The sequence below is a fragment of the Pseudophryne corroboree genome, chromosome 5 (assembly GCF_028390025.1).
Source record: "Pseudophryne corroboree isolate aPseCor3 chromosome 5, aPseCor3.hap2, whole genome shotgun sequence".
In the NCBI taxonomy this organism is placed as follows: Eukaryota; Metazoa; Chordata; class Amphibia; order Anura; family Myobatrachidae; genus Pseudophryne; species Pseudophryne corroboree.
In genome coordinates this window covers 9,129,585-9,149,104 of record NC_086448.1, presented here as the reverse complement: position 1 = coordinate 9,149,104, position 19,520 = coordinate 9,129,585, and positions in this window count along the sequence as shown.

Sequence of the window (19,520 nt, the reverse complement as noted above, 5' to 3'; positions counted from 1 at the left end):
CTATATAAGCAGCCGCGCGTTGCCGCCATTTTCACTCGTGCATTGCAAATGTTAGGGAGAGGACGTGGCTGGCGTCCTCTCCGTTATTGTTGAATTTGATTGTGCATTATTGCTTAATTCATTGTGGGGAGGACTGGGGAGCAGCTGTATAATATAGGAGGAGTACAGTGCAGAGTTTTGCTGATCAGTGACCACCAGTTATCCGTTCTCTGCCTGAAAAAAACGCTCCATATCTGTGCTCAGTGTGCTGCACATATATCTGTGCTCACACTGCTTAATTGTGGGGACTGGGGAGCAGCTGTATTATATAGCAGGAGTACAGTGCAGAGTTTTGCTGACAGTGACCACCAGTATACGTTGTCTGCCTGAAAAACACTCCATATCTGTGCTCAGTGTGCTGCTTTATTTTAATGTGGGGACTGGGGACCACCAGTATAATTAATATTATATAGGAGGAGTACAGTGCAGAGTTTTGCTGACAGTGACCACCATTATACGTTGTCTGCCTGAAAAACACTCCATATCTGTGCTCAGTGTGCTGCTTTATTGTGGGGACTGGGGAGTCGGGACCACCAGTATAATATTATATAGGAGGAGTACAGTGCAGAGTTTTGCTGACACAGTGACCACCAGTATACTATATATAGCAGTACGGTACGGAAGGCCACTGCTGTACCTACCTCTGTGTCGTCATTAAGTATACTATCCATCTACATTCTATACCTGTGGTGCATTTTAGTTTTGCAGTTTGATGACACAGTGACCACCAGTATACTATATATAGCAGTACGGTACGGAAGGCCACTGCTGTACCTACCTCTGTGTCGTCATTAAGTATACTATCCATCTACATTCTATACCTGTGGTGCATTTTAGTTTTGCAGTTTGCTGACACAGTGATCACCAGTATACTACATATAGCAGTACGGTACGGAAGGCCACTGCTGTACCTACCTCTGTGTCGTCATTAAGTATTCTATCCATTTACATTCTATACCTGTGGTGCATTTTAGTTGTGCACAGTATATATAGTAGTAGGCCATTGCTATTGATACTGGCATATAATTCCACACATTAAAATATGGAGAACAAAAATGTGGAGGTTAAAATAGGGAAAGATCAAGATCCACTTCCACCTCGTGCTGAAGCTGCTGCCACTAGTCATGGCCGAGACGATGAAATGCCATCAACGTCGTCTGCCAAGGCCGATGCCCAATGTCATAGTAGAGAGCATGTAAAATCCAAAAAACAAAAGTTCAGTAAAATGACCCAAAAATCAATATTAAAAGCGTCTGAGGAGAAGCGTAAACTTGCCAATATGCCATTTACGACACGGAGTGGCAAGGAACGGCTGAGGCCCTGGCATATGTTCATGGCTAGTGGTTCAGCTTCACATGAGGATGGAAGCACTCATCCTCTCGCTAGAAAAATGAAAAGACTTAAGCTGGCAAAAGCACAGCAAAGAACTGTGCGTTCTTCTAAATCACAAATACCCAAGGAGAGTCCAATTGTGTCGGTTGCGATGCCTGACCTTCCCAACACTGGACGGGAAGAGCTTGCGCCTTCCACCATTTGCACGCCCCCTGCAAGTGCTGGAAGGAGCACCCGCAGTCCAGTTCCTGATAGTCAAATTGAAGATGTCAGTGTTGAAGTACACCAGGATGAGGATATGGGTATTGCAGGCGCTGGGGAGGAAATTGACAAGGAGGATTCTGATGGTGAGGTGGTTTGTTTAAGTCAGGCACCCGGGGAGACACCTGTTGTCCATGGGACGAATATGGCCATTGACATGCCTGGTCAAAATACAAAAAAAAATCAGCTCTTCGGTGTGGAATTATTTCAACACAAATGCGGACAACAGGTGTCAAGCCGTGTGTTGCCTTTGTCAAGCTGTATTAAGTAGGGATAAGGACGTTAACCACCTCGGAACATCCTCCCTTATACGTCACCTGCAGCGCATTCATCATAAGTCAGTGACAAGTTCAAAAACTTTGGGTGACAGCGGAAGCAGTCCACTGACCACTAAATCCCTTCCTCTTGTAACCAAGCTCCTGCAAACCACACCACCAACTCCTTCAGTGTCAATTTCCTCCTTACCCAGGAAAGCCAATAGTCCTGCAGGCCATGTCACTGGCAAGTCTGACGAGTCCTCTCCTGCCTGGGATTCCTCCGATGCATCCTTGAGTGTAACGCCTACTGCTGCAGGCGCTGCTGTTGTAGCTGCTGGGAGTCGATTGTCATCCCAGAGGGGAAGTCGGAAGACCACTTGTACTACTTCCAGTAAGCAATTGACTGTCCAACAGTCCTTTGCGAGGAAGATGAAATATCACAGCAGTCATCCTGCTGCAAAGCAGATAACTCAGGCCTTGGCAGCCTGGGTGGTGAGAAACGTGGTTCCGGTATCCACCGTTAATTCAGAGGCAACTAGAGACTTGATTGAGGTACTGTGTCCCCGGTACCAAATACCATCTAGGTTCCATTTCTCTAGGCAGGCGATACCAAAAATGTGCACAGACCTCAGAAAAAGACTCACCAGTGTCCTAAAAAATGCAGTTGTACCCAATGTCCACTTAACCACGGACATGTGGACAAGTGGAGCAGGGCAGACTCAGGACTATATGACTGTGACAGCCCACTGGGTAGATATATTGCCTCCCGCAGCAAGAACAGCAGCGGCGGCACCAGTAGCAGCATCTCGCAAACGCCAACTCGTTCCTAGGCAGGCTACGCTTTGTATCACCGCTTTCCAGAAGAGGCACACAGCTGACAACCTCTTACGGAAACTGAGGAAGATCATCGCAGAATGGCTTACCCCAATTGGACTCTCCTGTGGATTTGTGACATCGGACAACTCCAGCAATATTGTGCGTGCATTACATCTGGGAAAATTCCAGCACGTCCCATGTTTTGCACATACATTGAATTTGGTGGTGCAGAATTATTTAAAAAACGACAGGGGCGTGCAAGAGATGCTGTCGGTGGCCCGAAGAATTGCGGGCCACTTTCGGCATTCAGCCACCGCGTACAGAAGACTGGAGCACCACCAAACAATCCTGAACCTGCCCTGCCATCATCTGAAGCAAGAGGTGGTAACGAGGTGGAATTCAACCCTCTATATGCTTCAGAGGATGGAGGAGCAGCAAAAGGCCATTCAAGCCTATACATCTGGCCACGATATAGGCAAAGGAGGGGGAATGCACCTGACTCAAGCGCAGTGGAGAATGATTTCAACGTTGTGCAAGGTTCTGCAACCCTTTGAACTTGCCACACGTGAAGTCAGTTCAGACACTGCCAGCCTGAGTCAGGTCATTCCCCTCATCAGGCTTTTGCAGAAGAAGCTGGAGACATTGAAGGAGGAGCTAAAACAGAGTGATTCCGCTAGGCATGTGGGACTTGTGGATGGAGCCCTTAATTCGCTTAACCAGGATTCACGGGTGGTCAATCTGTTGAAATCAGAGCACTACATTTTGGCCACCGTGCTCGATCCTAGATTTAAAACCTACGTTGTATCTCTCTTTCCGGCAGACACAAGTCTGCAGAGGTTCAAAGACCTGCTGGTGAGAAAATTGTCAAGTCAAGCGGAACGTGACCCGTCAACATCTCCTCCTTCACATTCTCCCGCAACTGGGGGTGCGAGGAAAAGGCTAAGAATTCCGAGCCCACCCGCTGGTGGTGATGCAGGGCAGTCTGGAGCGAGTGGTGACATCTGGTCCGGACTGAAGGACCTGCCAACGATTACTGACATGTCGTCTACTATCACTTCATATGATTCTCTCACCATTGAAAGAATGGTGGAGGATTATATGAGTGACCGCATCCAAGTAGGCACGTCAGACAGTCCGTACGTATACTGGCAGGAAAAAGAGGCAATTTGGAGGCCCTTGCACAAACTGGCTTTATTCTACCTAAGTTGCCCTCCCTCCAGTGTGTACTCCGAAAGAGTGTTTAGTGCAGCCGCTCACCTTGTCAGCAATCGGCGTACAAGGTTACTTCCAGAAAATGTGGAGAGGATGATGTTCATCAAAATGAATTATAATCAATTCCTCCGTGGAGACATTCACCAGCAGCAATTGCCTCCACAAAGTACACAGGGACCTGAGATGGTGGTTTCCAGTGGGGACGAATTAATAATCTGTGAGGAGGGGGATGTACACAGTGAAAGGGGTGAGGAATCGGAGGATGATGATGAGGTGGACAATACATCTTGCCTCTGTAGAGCCAGTTTGTGCAAGGAGAGATTGATTGCTTCTTTTTTTGGTGGGGGCCCAAACCAACCAGTCATTTCAGTCACAGTCATGTGGCAGACCCTGTCGCTGAAATTATGGGTTCGTTAAAGTGTGCATGTCCTGTTTATACAACATAAGGGTGGGTGGGAGGGCCCAAGGACAATTCCATCTTGCACCTCTTTTTTCTTTCATTTTTCTTTGCATCATGTGCTGTTTGGGGACAATTTTTTTGAAGTACCATCCTGCCTGACACTGCAGTGCCACTCCTAGATGGGCCAGGTCTTTGTGTCGGCCACTTGTGTCGCTTAGCTTAGTCACACAGCGACCTTGGTGTGCCTCTTTTTTTCTTTGCATCATGTGCTGTTTGGGGACAATTTTTTTGAAGTGCCATCCTGCCTGACACTGCAGTGCCACTCCTAGATGGGCCAGGTGTTTGTGTCGGCCACTTGTGTCGCTTAGCTTAGTCACACAGCGACCTTGGTGCGCCTCTTTTTTTCTTTGCATCATGTGCTGTTTGGGGACAATTTTTTTGAAGTGCCATCATGCCTGACACTGCAGTGCCACTCCTAGATGGGCCAGGTGTTTGTGTCGGCCACTTGTGTCGCTTAGCTTAGTCATCCAGCGACCTCGGTGCAAATTTTAGGACTAAAAATAATATTGTGAGGTGTGAGGTGTTCAGAATAGACTGGAAATGAGTGGAAATTATGGTTATTGAGGTTAATAATACTATGGGATCAAAATGACCCCCAAATTCTATGATTTAAGCTGTTTTTTAGGGTTTTTTGAAAAAAACACCCGAATCCAAAACACACCTGAATCCGACAAAAAATTTTCGGTGAGGTTTTGCCAAAACGCGTCCGAATCCAAAACACGGCCGCGGAACCGAATCCAAAACCAATACACAAAACCCGAAAAATGTCCGGTGCACATCACTAATTTCAGCTCACTACCCCTCATTCTGAGTTGATCGATCCAAGCAACTTTTTACTGCTGGTGCGATCAACTAATCTCTGCCTATGGGGGTCATTCCGAGTTGTTCGCTCGCAAGCTGCTTTTAGCAGCTTTGCACACGCTAAGCCGCCGCCTACTGGGAGTGAATCTTAGCTTATCAAAATTGCGAACGAAAGATTAGCAGAATTGAATAGACACTTCTTAGCAGTTTCTGAGTAGCTCCAGACTTACTCGGCATCTGCGATCAGTTCAGTCAGTGTCGTTCCTGGTTTGACGTCACAAACACACCCAGCGTTCGCCCAGACACTTCTCCTTTTCTCCAGCCACTCCCGCGTTTTTCCCAGAAACGGTAGCGTTTTTTCGCACACACCCATAAAACGGCCTGTTTCCGCCCAGAAACACCCACTTCCTGTCAATCACATTACGATCACCAGAACGAAGAAAAAACCTCGTAATGCCGTGAGTAAAATACCTAACTGCATAGCAAATTTACTTGGTGCAGTCGCACTGCAGACTTTGCGCATGCGCATTAGCGACTAATCGCTCCGTTGCGAGAAAAAAATACCGAGCGAACAACTCGGAATTACCCCCTATGTGGGAGTGTATTTTAGCATAGCAAAGCTACGATCGCTTGTGCAGCTCTGCTATGCTAAAAAAGTTTCCTGCAAAACAAGACCAGCCCTGGACATAATTAACCTGTGCGACGGATCCAGCGATGATGGGCATGGCTTTGACGTCAGAAATCCGCCCTCCGTTCGCCTGGGCACGCCTGCATTTTCCTTACCACTCCCTGAAAACGGCTCCAAATGGTGAGTTGCCGCCCCGGAACGCCTTCCTGTAGTCAATCTTCTTGCAGTCGCTGCTGTAAACAGTTTCTTCATAGTCAGCGTTGTTGCCCAGCGACGCCTGTCACCGGTCAACAACACACGTGCGCATCACAGCCCCTGCGCGTGCGCAGTGTGACCCAGTAGCAGCTGTGCGAACGAAAGCACGCTGCTATCGGGTCAAAATGACCCCCTTAGTGAGTAGAGAGTATACACAGCTTTCAGGCTGGCTGATTATTATAAATATATGTTCCTATTATCAGTATCTCAGATGGAAACTGTCTAGTAAGATGTTTGGGGTATTGTATTCATAAGTACGGGCAGGGCCGGTGCAAGGGTGTTCGGCGCCTCCCTGCAAACTATAAATTTGCGCCATCCCTCCCATACTTAATAAAGGGACAGTGCGCACCGAAGTCGTACGCCACAAGAAACGGGTGGGGTGTGGCCACACAATAGACCAATTCAAATTACTCCACAATGTAGCACAATCTTGTTCACACTACACCGCACATTGGGGGTCATTCCGACCTGTTCGCACGCAGCGGTTCTTTGCTGTGGTGCAAATGGGTCGGAACTGCGCATGCGCGCCGGACACATTGCGCACGCACTTCATTGCCTGGCGACGGCCGTCGCCGGGAAGCGACGCCGCCAGCGAGAAATGTGATCGCATCGGCGATCGCAAGAAGACGGACAGGCAGGAGGCGTTCCGGGGCGGATACTCACCGTTTTCCAGGCGTGGTGAGTCCAATGCAGGTGGATCCAGGCGTTTGGAGGGCGGATGTCTGACGTCACAGCCGGGAACATCATCGCTGGATCCGTCGCACTGGTGAGTAGCTGCAGGGCTGGTCTTGTTTTGCTTTAAACTTTTTTAGCATAGCAGGGCTGCACAAGCGATCGCAGCCCTGCTATGCTAAAATACACTCCCCCCCCATAGGTATGAGATAGATAGATAGATAGATAGATAGATAGATAGATAGATAGATAGATAGATAGATAGATAGATAGATAGATAGACAGACACATAGATAAATAGATAGATAATAGGCAGACACATAGATAGATAAATAGATAATTGGTAGATAGATAGATAGATAGATAGATAGATAGATAGATAGATAGATAGATAGATAGATAGATAGGCAGACAGATAGATAGATAGATAGATAGATAGATAGATAGATAGATAGATAGATAGATAGATAGATAGATAGATAGATAATTGGCAGATAGATAGATAGATAGATAGATAGATAGATAAATAATAGAAAGACATAGATAGATAAATAGATAATTTGCAGACAGATAGATAGATAGATAGATAGATAGATAGATAGATAATAGATAAATATATAGATAGATAGATAAATAGATAGATAATAGGCAGACACATAGATAGATAAATAGATAATTGGCAGATAGATAGATAGATATATAGATAGATAGATAGATAGATAGATAGATAGACACATAGATAAATAGATAAATAGATAGATAATAGGCAGACACATAGATAGATAAATAGATAATTGGCAGATAGATAGATAAATAGATAGATAATAGGCAGACACATAGATAGATAAATAGATAATTGGCAGATAGATAGATAGATAGATAGATAGATAGATAGATAGATAGACACATAGATAAATAGATAGATAATAGGCAGACACATAGATAGATAAATAGATAGATAATTGGCAGATAGATAGATAGATAGATAAATAGATAAATAATAGGCAGACACATAGATAGATAAATAGATAATTGGCAGATAGATAGATAGATAGATAGATAGATAGATAGATAGATAGATAGATAGATAATAGGCAGACACATAGATAGATAAATAGATAATTGGCAGATAGATAGATAGATAGATAGATAGATAGATAGATAGATAGATAGATAATAGGCAGACACATAGATAGATAAATAGATAATTGGCAGATAAATAGATAGATAGATAGATAGATAGATAGATAGATAATAGGCAGACACATAGATAGATAAATAGATAATTGGCAGATAGATAGATAGATAAATAGATAGATAATAGGCAGACACATAGATAGATAAATAGATAATTGGCAGATAGATAGAAAGATAAATAGATAGATAATAGGCAGAAACATAGATAGATAAATAGATAATTGGCAGGTAGATAGATAGATAGATAGATAGATAGATAGATAGATAGATAGATAGATAGATAGGGGTATATTTACTAAGCTTCCGATTTTGGCCGAGATGACGTTTTTTCTTCAAAGTGTCATTTCGGGAATTTACTAAGCAAAAATCTCGGCAGTGATGAGGGCATTCGTAATATTTTGGAAGTCCTAGGAAAAAATCACGAATCAATACACCATCGGTCAAATACGCCTGCAATTTGGTAGAAATCGGTAATTTACTAAAAAGTGCAAATCACAAACACTGCCGACAATAGCCAAACACTGCCGTGCTGAAATACAATTCGTGAAAAAGTGCTAAAAAAAAACAGACCTGCTTTTTTCCCCCGTGTTTGGATAGGCATGCAGGGATCCATGAGATCCGTGCATGTTTATCAGTGGGAAAGTGTTTTTTTTTTTTTTTTAATTGCGTGGGGTCCCCCCTCCTAAGCAAAACCAGCCTCGGGCTCTTTGAGCCGGCCCTGGTTGAAAAAATATGGGAATAAAAATGATAGGGGTTCCCCCATATTTAAACAACCAGCACCGGGCTCTGCGCCTGGTCCTGGTTCCAAAAATACGGGGGACAAAAAGCGTAGGGGTCCCCCGTATTTCTGAAACCAGCACCGGGCTCCACTAGCCAGATACATAATGCCACAGCCGGGGGACACTTTTATATAGGTTCCGGCGGCCCTGGCATTACATAACCAACTATTCACCCCTGGCCGGGGTACCCTGGAGGAGTGGGGACCCCTTCAATCAAGGGGTCCCCCCCCTCCAGCCGCCCAAGGACCAGGGGTGAAGCCCGAGGCTGTCTCCTCCATCCAAGGGCTGCGGATGGGAGGCTGATAGCCGTTTTGTCAAAAAATGAATATTGTTTTTAGTAGCAGTACTACAAGTCCCAGCAAGCCTCCCCCGCAAGCTGGTACTTGGAGAACCACAAGTACCAGCATGCGGTGGAAAACTGGGCCCGCTGGTACCTGTAGTACTACTACTAAAAAAATACCCCAATAAAAACATAAGACACACACCTTGAAAGTATAACTTTAATGCATACATACACACCTCCATATACACATACTTACCTATGTTCACACGAGGGTCGGTCCTCTTCTCCATGTAGAATCCATGGGGTACCTGTGGAAAAAATTATACTCACAAAATCCAGTGTAGATGGCTCCTCTTGTAATCCATTTGTAATCCAGGTACTTGGCAAAATAAAAAAACGGACACCCGACCTCGCACTGAAAGGGGCCCCATGTTTTCACATGGGACCCCTTTCCCCGAATGCCAGGAACCCTCTCTGACTTATGTCTAAGACGGTTCCATCAGCCAATCAGGGAACGCCACGTTGTGGCATCCTCCTGATTGGCTGTGTGCTCCTGTACTGTCTGACAGGCGGCACACGGCAGTGTTACAATGTAGCGCCTATGCGCTCCATTGTAACCAATGGTGGGAACTTTGTGGTCAGCGGTGAGGTTACTTTCGGTCAACCGCTGACCACAAAGTTCCCACCATTGGTTACAATGGAGCGCATAGGCGCTACATTGTAACACTGCCGGGTGCTGCCTGTCATACAGTACAGGAGCACACAGCCAATCAGGAGGATGCCACAACGTGGCGTTCCCTGATTGGCTGATGGAACCGTCTTAGACATAAGTCAGAGAGGGTTCCTGGCATTATGGGAAAGGGGTCCCATGTGAAAACATGGGGCCCCTTTCAGAGCGAGGTCGGGTATCCGTTTTTTTTATTTTGCCAAGTACCTGGATTACAAATGGATTAAAAGCGGAGCCATCTACACTGGATTTTGAGAGTATAATTTTTTCAACAGGTACACCATGGATTCTACATGGAGAAGAGGACCGACCCTCGTGTGAACATAGGTAAGTATGTGTATATGGAGGTGTGTATGTATGCATTAAAGTTATACTTTCAAGGTGTGTGTCTTATGTTTTTATTGGAGTATTTTTTTAGTAGTAGTACTACAGGTACCAGCGGGCCCGGTTTTCCACCGCATGCTGGTACTTGTGGTTCTCCAAGTACCAGCTTGCGGTGGAGGCTTGCTGGGACTTGTAGTACTGCTACAAAAAACAATATTCATTTTTTGACAAAACGGCTATCAGCCTCCCATCCGCAGCCCTTGGATGGGGGGGACAGCCTCGGGCTTCACCCCTGGTCCGTGGGTGGCTGGAGGGGGGGGACCCCTTGATTGAAGGGGTCCCCACTCCTCCAGGGTACCCCGGCCAGGGGTGACTAGTTGGTCATGTAATGCCAGGGCCGCCGGGACCTATATAAAAGTGTCCCCCGGCTGTGGCATTATGTATCTGGCTAGTGGAGCCCGGTGCTGGTTTCAGAAATACGGGGGACCCCTACGCTTTTTGTCCCCCGTATTTTTGGAACCAGGACCAGGCGCAGAGCCCGGTGCTGGTTGTTTAAATATGGAGGAACCTCTATCATTTTTTTCCCCATATTTTTTCAACCATGGCCGGCTCAAAGAGCCCGAGGCTGGTTTGGCTTAGGAGGGGGGACCCCACACAATTTTTTTTTTATTTTAACACTGATTTCAATTTTTTAAAAGGTGCACAATGAAGCCCAGCACGGATCTCTCTGATCCGGCCGAGATTCATTGTATTAAAGTCGGCAGTGTTTTACAAGTCACTCACGTAAAACACTGCCTAAAAAAACGAATGACATCGACATCGGTAAATCCGAAAATGCAGAATACGGCAGCTTAGTAAATTAGTCGTACTAAATTCAAAAAGTTGCAACTTTACACTTTCGATGTCATTCGTGATTGAACTTTGACCTCAAACGGGAAAATACAAATCTTAGTAAATATACCCCATAGATAGATAGATAGACACATAGATAAATAGATAGATAATAGGCAGACACATATATAGATAGATAGATAGATAGATAGATAGATAGATAGATAGATAGATAAATAGATAATAGGCAGACACATAGTTAGATAGATAGATAGATAGATAGATAGATAGACAATCACACACATAAAAAGAAAACTCACTTTAGTTCCTCCGTACTGGCCCCAGGCAGTCTCTCTTTTGTTCCTGAGTCCTCAGGTGATGAGATGGCTCCGTCCATAGAGGTGGGGGCATCCAGTGGCTCCTGGCAGTACTGCAGTCAGCTGTGACTGCAGCTCTCTGCTCCTGAAGCCGTCCTTTGCTGGTCCCGCCCAGGCCCGGTGACAGGGGGGGTCAAAGGGGACAACCCTCCCGGGCCCCGAGCTTCAGGGGGGCCCCATCCAGGCCCGGCGCTACCTGCTCAGCGAAGGGATGCAGTACAGGGAGGCGCTGGGACGGAGAGGCGCTCCCCCTGCTCTGCATTCCTTCCCTGCTGCGCCGTCCTGTCCCCACTGCTGCTGCTGCTGCTGCTGCTGTGCCTGTATGACAGGCACTGGCAGCGGCGCTTGTAGCATTAAAATCCTCCTCCCTCCGCTCCCCTCCCCTCCCCAAACCTGTGTGACAGGACAGCGCTGTGTATGGGACAAAAGGGGGCGGAGCTACACGGGACAGAATGGGTGGGGCTAACCGGGACCGAAGGGGCGGAGCTACACAGACCAGGCTGCTATAGTGTACAGACTCAGAGGGAGACTGGCTTTGGTAAGTGAAGGGTGAGAGGGAAGTGTGTGTGTATTGTGTGTGTGTGTGGTATGTCTGTGTGCGTTTATGTGTGCTTTAAGGACGCTACTACTACAGGGGGGGCATTACGTGTAACGTCGCTACTAATGGGGGGGCCATAACGTGTAACAACGCTACTAATGGGGGGGCCATTACGTGTAACAACGCTACTACTAGGGGGGTCATTACGTATGAGGACGATACTACTTCTTGGGGGGGGCATTATGTATAGGATGCTACTATTACTTGGGGGGCATTACATATAACAATACTACTACTACTTGGGGGGCCTTACGTATAAGGACGCTTCTACTACTGGGGGTGCACTATGTACAAGGACGCTACTACTACTGGGGGAGCATTATGCATAGGGATGCTACTACTACTGGGGGGGCATTATGTATAAGGATGCTACTACTACTGGGGGGGCATTATGTATAAGGACGCTACTACTACTGGGGGTGCATTATGTATTAGGACGCTACTACTACTCGGGGGGCATTATGTATTAGGACGCTACTACTACTGGGGGGGCATTATGTATTAGGACGCTACTACTACTGGGGGGGCATTATGCATAGGGATGCTACTACTACTGGGGGTGCATTATGTATTAGGACGCTACTACTACTGGGGGGGCATTATGCATAGGGATGCTACTACTACTGGGGGTGCATTATGTATTAGGACGCTACTACTACTGGGGGGGCATTATGTATAAGGACGCTACTACTACTGGGGGTGCATTATGTATTAGGACGCTACTACTACTCGGGGGGCATTATGTATTAGGACGCTACTACTACTGGGGGGGCATTATGTATTAGGACGCTACTACTACTGGGGGGGCATTATGCATAGGGATGCTACTACTACTGGGGGTGCATTATGTATTAGGACGCTACTACTACTGGGGGGGCATTATGCATAGGGATGCTACTACTACTGGGGGTGCATTATGTATTAGGACGCTACTACTACTGGGGGGGCATTATGCATAGGGACGCTACTACTGGGGGTGCATTATGTATTAGGACGCTACTACTACTCGGGGGGCATTATGTATTAGGACGCTACTACTACTGGGGGGGCATTATGTATTAGGACGCTACTACTACTGGGGGGGCATTATGTATTAGGACGCTACTACTACTGGGGGGGCATTATGCATAGGGATGCTACTACTACTGGGGGTGCATTATGTATTAGGACGCTACTACTACTGGGGGGGCATTATGCATAGGGATGCTACTACTACTGGGGGTGCATTATGTATTAGGACGCTACTACTACTGGGGGGGCATTATGCATAGGGACGCTACTACTGGGGGTGCATTATGTATTAGGACGCTACTACTACTGGGGGGGCATTATGCATAGGGACGCTACTACTACTGGGGGGGCATTATGTATTAGGACGCTACTACTACTGGGGGGGCATTATGCATAGGGATGCTACTACTACTGGGGGTGCATTATGTATTAGGACGCTACTACTACTGGGGGGGCATTATGCATAGGGACGCTACTACTACTGGGGGTGCATTATGTATTAGGACGCTACTACTACTGGGGGGGCATTATGCATAGGGACGCTACTACTACTGGGGGTGCATTATGTATTAGGACGCTACTACTACTGGGGGGGCATTATGCATAGGGATGCTACTACTACTGGGGGTGCATTATGTATTAGGACGCTACTACTACTGGGGGGGGCATTATGCATAGGGATGCTACTACTACTGGGGGGGGGCATTACATATAAGGACGCTACTACTACTGGGGTGCATTACATATAAGGACGCTACTACTACTTGTGGGGCATTACGTATAAGATGAATAAGATTGTGCTACATTGTGGCGTAATTTTGAATGGGGGTACTATTGTGTGGCTATGCCCCTTACTTGTGAGACCACACCCCTTTTCCCGGTGCGCGCCAAAGGAATATGGGAGGGCGCAAATTTATAGTTTGCAGGGGGGCGCCGAACACCCTAGCACCGGCCCTGGCCCCATCACTTGCTTGGTCTGGTTGGTCTTCGCTTTGTTGCCTTCATTATAGAGATGAGCGCCTGAAATTTTTCGGGTTTTGTGTTTTGGTTTTGGGTTCGGTTCCGCGGCCGTGTTTTGGGTTCGAACGCGTTTTGGCAAAACCTCACCGAATTATTTTTGTCGGATTCGGGTGTGTTTTGGATTCGGGTGTTTTTTTCCAAAAACACTAAAAAACAGCTTAAATCATAGAATTTGGGGGTCATTTTGATCCCAAAGTATTATTAACCTCAAAAACCATAATTTACACTCATTTTCAGTCTATTCTGAATACCTCACACCTCACAATATTATTTTTAGTCCTAAAATTTGCACCGAGGTCGCTGTGTGAGTAAGATAAGCGACCCTAGTGGCCGACACAAACACCGGGCCCATCTAGGAGTGGCACTGCAGTGTCACGCAGGATGTCCCTTCCAAAAAACCCTCCCCAAACAGCACATGACGCAAAGAAAAAAAGAGGCGCAATGAGGTAGCTGTGTGAGTAAGATTAGCGACCCTAGTGGCCGACACAAACACCGGGCCCATCTAGGAGTGGCACTGCAGTGTCACGCAGGATGGCCCTTCCAAAAAACCCTCCCCAAACAGCACATGACGCAAAGAAAAAAAGAGGCGCAATGAGGTAGCTGACTGTGTGAGTAAGATTAGCGACCCTAGTGGCCGACACAAACACCGGGCACATCTAGGAGTGGCACTGCAGTGTCACGCAGGATGTCCCTTCCAAAAAACCCTCCCCAAACAGCACATGACGCAAAGAAAAAAAGAGGCGCAATGAGGTAGCTGTGTGAGTAAGATTAGCGACCCTAGTGGCCGACACAAACACCGGGCACATCTAGGAGTGGCACTGCAGTGTCACGCAGGATGTCCCTTCCAAAAAACCCTCCCCAAACAGCACATGACGCAAAGAAAAAAAGAGGCGCAATGAGGTAGCTGTGTGAGTAAGATTAGCGACCCTAGTGGCCGACACAAACACCGGGCCCATCTAGGAGTGGCACTGCAGTGTCACGCAGGATGTCCCTTCCAAAAAACCCTCCCCAATCAGCACATGATGCAAAGAAAAAGAAAAGAAAAAAGAGGTGCAAGATGGAATTATCCTTGGGCCCTCCCACCCACCCTTATGTTGTATAAACAAAACAGGACATGCACACTTTAACCAACCCATCATTTCAGTGACAGGGTCTGCCACACGACTGTGACTGATATGACGGGTTGGTTTGGACCCCCCCCAAAAAAGAAGCAATTAATCTCTCCTTGCACAAACTGGCTCTACAGAGGCAAGATGTCCACCTCATCTTCACCCTCCGATATATCACCGTGTACATCCCCCTCCTCACAGATTATCAATTCGTCCCCACTGGAATCCACCATCTCAGCTCCCTGTGTACTTTGTGGAGGCAATTGCTGCTGGTCAATGTCTCCGCGGAGGAATTGATTATAATTCATTTTAATGAACATCATCTTCTCCACATTTTCTGGATGTAACCTCGTACGCCGATTGCTGACAAGGTGAGCGGCGGCACTAAACACTCTTTCGGAGTACACACTTGTGGGAGGGCAACTTAGGTAGAATAAAGCCAGTTTGTGCAAGGGCCTCCAAATTGCCTCTTTTTCCTGCCAGTATAAGTACGGACTGTGTGACGTGCCTACTTGGATGCGGTCACTCATATAATCCTCCACCATTCTATCAATGTTGAGAGAATCATATGCAGTGACAGTAGACGACATGTCCGTAATCGTTGTCAGGTCCTTCAGTCCGGACCAGATGTCAGCATCAGCAGTCGCTCCAGACTGCCCTGCATCACCGCCAGCGGGTGGGCTCGGAATTCTGAGCCTTTTCCTCGCACCCCCAGTTGCGGGAGAATGTGAAGGAGGAGATGTTGACAGGTCGCGTTCCGCTTGACTTGACAATTTTGTCACCAGCAGGTCTTTCAACCCCAGCAGACCTGTGTCTGCCGGAAAGAGAGATCCAAGGTAGGCTTTAAATCTAGGATCGAGCACGGTGGCCAAAATGTAGTGCTCTGATTTCAACAGATTGACCACCCGTGAATCCTTGTTAAGCGAATTAAGGGCTGCATCCACAAGTCCCACATGCCTAGCGGAATCGCTCCCTTTTAGCTCCTTCTTCAATGCCTCCAGCTTCTTCTGCAAAAGCCTGATGAGGGGAATGACCTGACTCAGGCTGGCAGTGTCTGAACTGACTTCACGTGTGGCAAGTTCAAAGGGCATCAGAACCTTGCACAACGTTGAAATCATTCTCCACTGCACTTGAGACAGGTGCATTCCATCTCCTATATCGTGCTCAATTGTATAGGCTTGAATGGCCTTTTGCTGCTCCTCCAACCTCTGAAGCATATAGAGGGTTGAATTCCACCTCGTTACCACTTCTTGCTTCAGATGATGGCAGGGCAGGTTCAGTAGTTTTTGGTGGTGCTCCAGTCTTCTGTACGTGGTGCCTGTACGCCGAAAGTGTCCCGCAATTTTTCTGGCCACCGACAGCATCTCTTGCACGCCCCTGTCGTTTTTAAAAAATTCTGCACCACCAAATTCAAGGTATGTGCAAAACATGGGACGTGCTGGAATTTGCCCATATTTAATGCACACACAATATTGCTGGCGTTGTCCGATGCCACAAATCCACAGGAGAGTCCAATTGGGGTAAGCCATTCCGCGATGATCTTCCTCAGTTGCCGTAAGACTGTGTGCGTATTCTGGAAAGCGGTGATACAAAGCGTAGCCTGCCTAGGAAAGAGTTGGCGTTTGCGAGATGCTGCTACTGGTGCCGCCGCTGCTGTTCTTGCGGCGGGAGTCCATACATCTACCCAGTGGGCTGTCACAGTCATATAGTCCTGACCCTGCCCTGCTCCACTTGTCCACATGTCCGTGGTTAAGTGGACATTGGGTACAACTGCATTTTTTAGGACACTGGTGAGTCTTTTTCTGACGTCCGTGTACATTCTCGGTATCGCCTGCCTAGAGAAGTGGAACCTAGATGGTATTTGGTAACGGGGGCACACTGCCTCAATAAATTGTCTAGTTCCCTGTGAACTAACGGCGGATACCGGACGCACGTCTAACACCAACATAGTTGTCAAGGACTCAGTTATCCGCTTTGCAGTAGGATGACTGCTGTGATATTTCATCTTCCTCGCAAAGGACTGTTGAACAGTCAATTGCTTACTGGAAGTAGTACAAGTGGGCTTACGACTTCCCCTCTGGGATGACCATCGACTCCCAGCGGCAACAACAGCAGCGCCAGCAGCAGTAGGCGTTACACGCAAGGATGCATCGGAGGAATCCCAGGCAGGAGAGGACTCGTCAGACTTGCCAGTGACATGGCCTGCAGGACTATTGGCATTCCTGGGGAAGGAGGAAATTGACACTGAGGGAGTTGGTGGGGTGGTTTGCGTGAGCTTGGTTACAAGAGGAAGGGATTTACTGGTCAGTGGACTGCTTCCGCTGTCACCCAAAGTTTTTGAACTTGTCACTGACTTATTATGAATGCGCTGCAGGTGACGTATAAGGGAGGATGTTCCGAGGTGGTTAACGTCCTTACCCCTACTTATTACAGCTTGACAAAGGGAACACACGGCTTGACACCTGTTGTCCGCATTTCTGGTGAAATACCTCCACACCGAAGAGCTGATTTTTTTGGTATTTTCACCTGGCATGTCAACGGCCATATTCCTCCCACGGACAACAGGTGTCTCCCCGGGTGCCTGACTTAAACAAACCACCTCACCATCAGAATCCTCCTGGTCAATTTCCTCCCCAGCGCCAGCAACACCCATATCCTCCTCATCCTGGTGTACTTCAACACTGACATCTTCAATCTGACTATCAGGAACTGGACTGCGGGTGCTCCTTCCAGCACTTGCAGGGGGCGTGCAAATGGTGGAAGGCGCATGCTCTTCACGTCCAGTGTTGGGAAGGTCAGGCATCGCAACCGACACAATTGGACTCTCCTTGTGGATTTGGGATTTCAAAGAACGCACAGTTCTTTGCGGTGCTTTTGCCAGCTTGAGTCTTTTCAGTTTTCTAGCGAGAGGCTGAGTGCTTCCATCCTCATGTGAAGCTGAACCACTAGCCATGAACATAGGCCAGGGCCTCAGCCGTTCCTTGCCACTCCGTGTGGTAAATGGCATATTGGCAAGTTTACGCTTCTCCTCCGACAATTTTATTTTAGGTTTTGGAGTCCTTTTTTTTCTGATATTTGGTGTTTTGGATTTGACATGCTCTGTACTATGACATTGGGCATCGGCCTTGGCAGACGACGTTGCTGGCATTTCATCGTCTCGGCCATGACTAGTGGCAGCAGCTTCAGCACGAGGTGGAAGTGGATCTTGATCTTTCCCTAATTTTGGAACCTCAACTTTTTTGTTCTCCATATTTTATAGGCAGAACTAAAAGGCACCTCAGGTAAACAATGGAGATGGATGGATTGGATACTAGTATACAATTATGGACGGACTGCCACGGTTAGGTGGTATAAAAAAACCACGGTTAGGTGGTATATAATACAATTATGGATGGACGGACTGCCTGCCGAGTGCCGACACAGAGGTAGCCACAGCCGTGAACTACCGCACTGTACACTGGTTGATAAAGAGATAGTAGTATACTCGTAACAACTAGTATGACGACGGTATAAAGAATGAAAAAAAAACCACGGTTAGGTGGTATATATTATAATACAATTATGGTTGGACGGACTGTCTGCCGAGTGCCGACACAGAGGTAGCCACAGCCGTGAACTACCGCACTGTACACTGGTTGATAAAGAGATAGTAGTATACTCGTAACAACTAGTATGACGACGGTATAAAGAATGAAAAAAAAACCACGGTTAGGTGGTATATATTATAATACAATTATGGTTGGACGGACTGCCTGCCGAGTGCCGACACAGAGGTAGCCACAGCCGTGAACTACCGCACTGTACACTGGTTGATAAAGAGATAGTAGTATACTCGTAACAACTAGTATGACGACTGTATAAAGAATGAAAAAAAAACCACGGTTAGGTGGTATATATTATAATACAATTATGGATGGACGGACTGCCTGCCGAGTGCCGACACAGAGGTAGCCACAGCCGTGAACTACCGCACTGTACACTGGTTGATAAAGAGATAGTAGTATACTCGTAACAACTAGTATGACGACGGTATAAAGAATGAAAAAAAAACCACGGTTAGGTGGTATATATTATAATACAATTATGGTTGGACGGACTGCCTGCCGAGTGCCGACACAGAGGTAGCCACAGCCGTGAACTACCGCACTGTACACTGGTTGATAAAGAGATAGTAGTATACTCGTAACAACTAGTATGACGACGGTATAAAGAATGAAAAAAAAACCACGGTTAGGTGGTATATAATACAATTATGGTTGGACGGACTGCCTGCCGAGTGCCGACACAGAGGTAGCCACAGCCGTGAACTACCGCACTGTACACTGGTTGATAAAGAGATAGTAGTATACTCGTAACAACTAGTATGACGACGGTATAAAGAATGAAAAAAAAACCACGGTTAGGTGGTATATATTATAATACAATTATGGTTGGACGGACTGCCTGCCGAGTGCCGACACAGAGGTAGCCACAGCCGTGAACTACCGCACTGTACACTGGTTGATAAATAGATAGTAGTATACTCGTAACA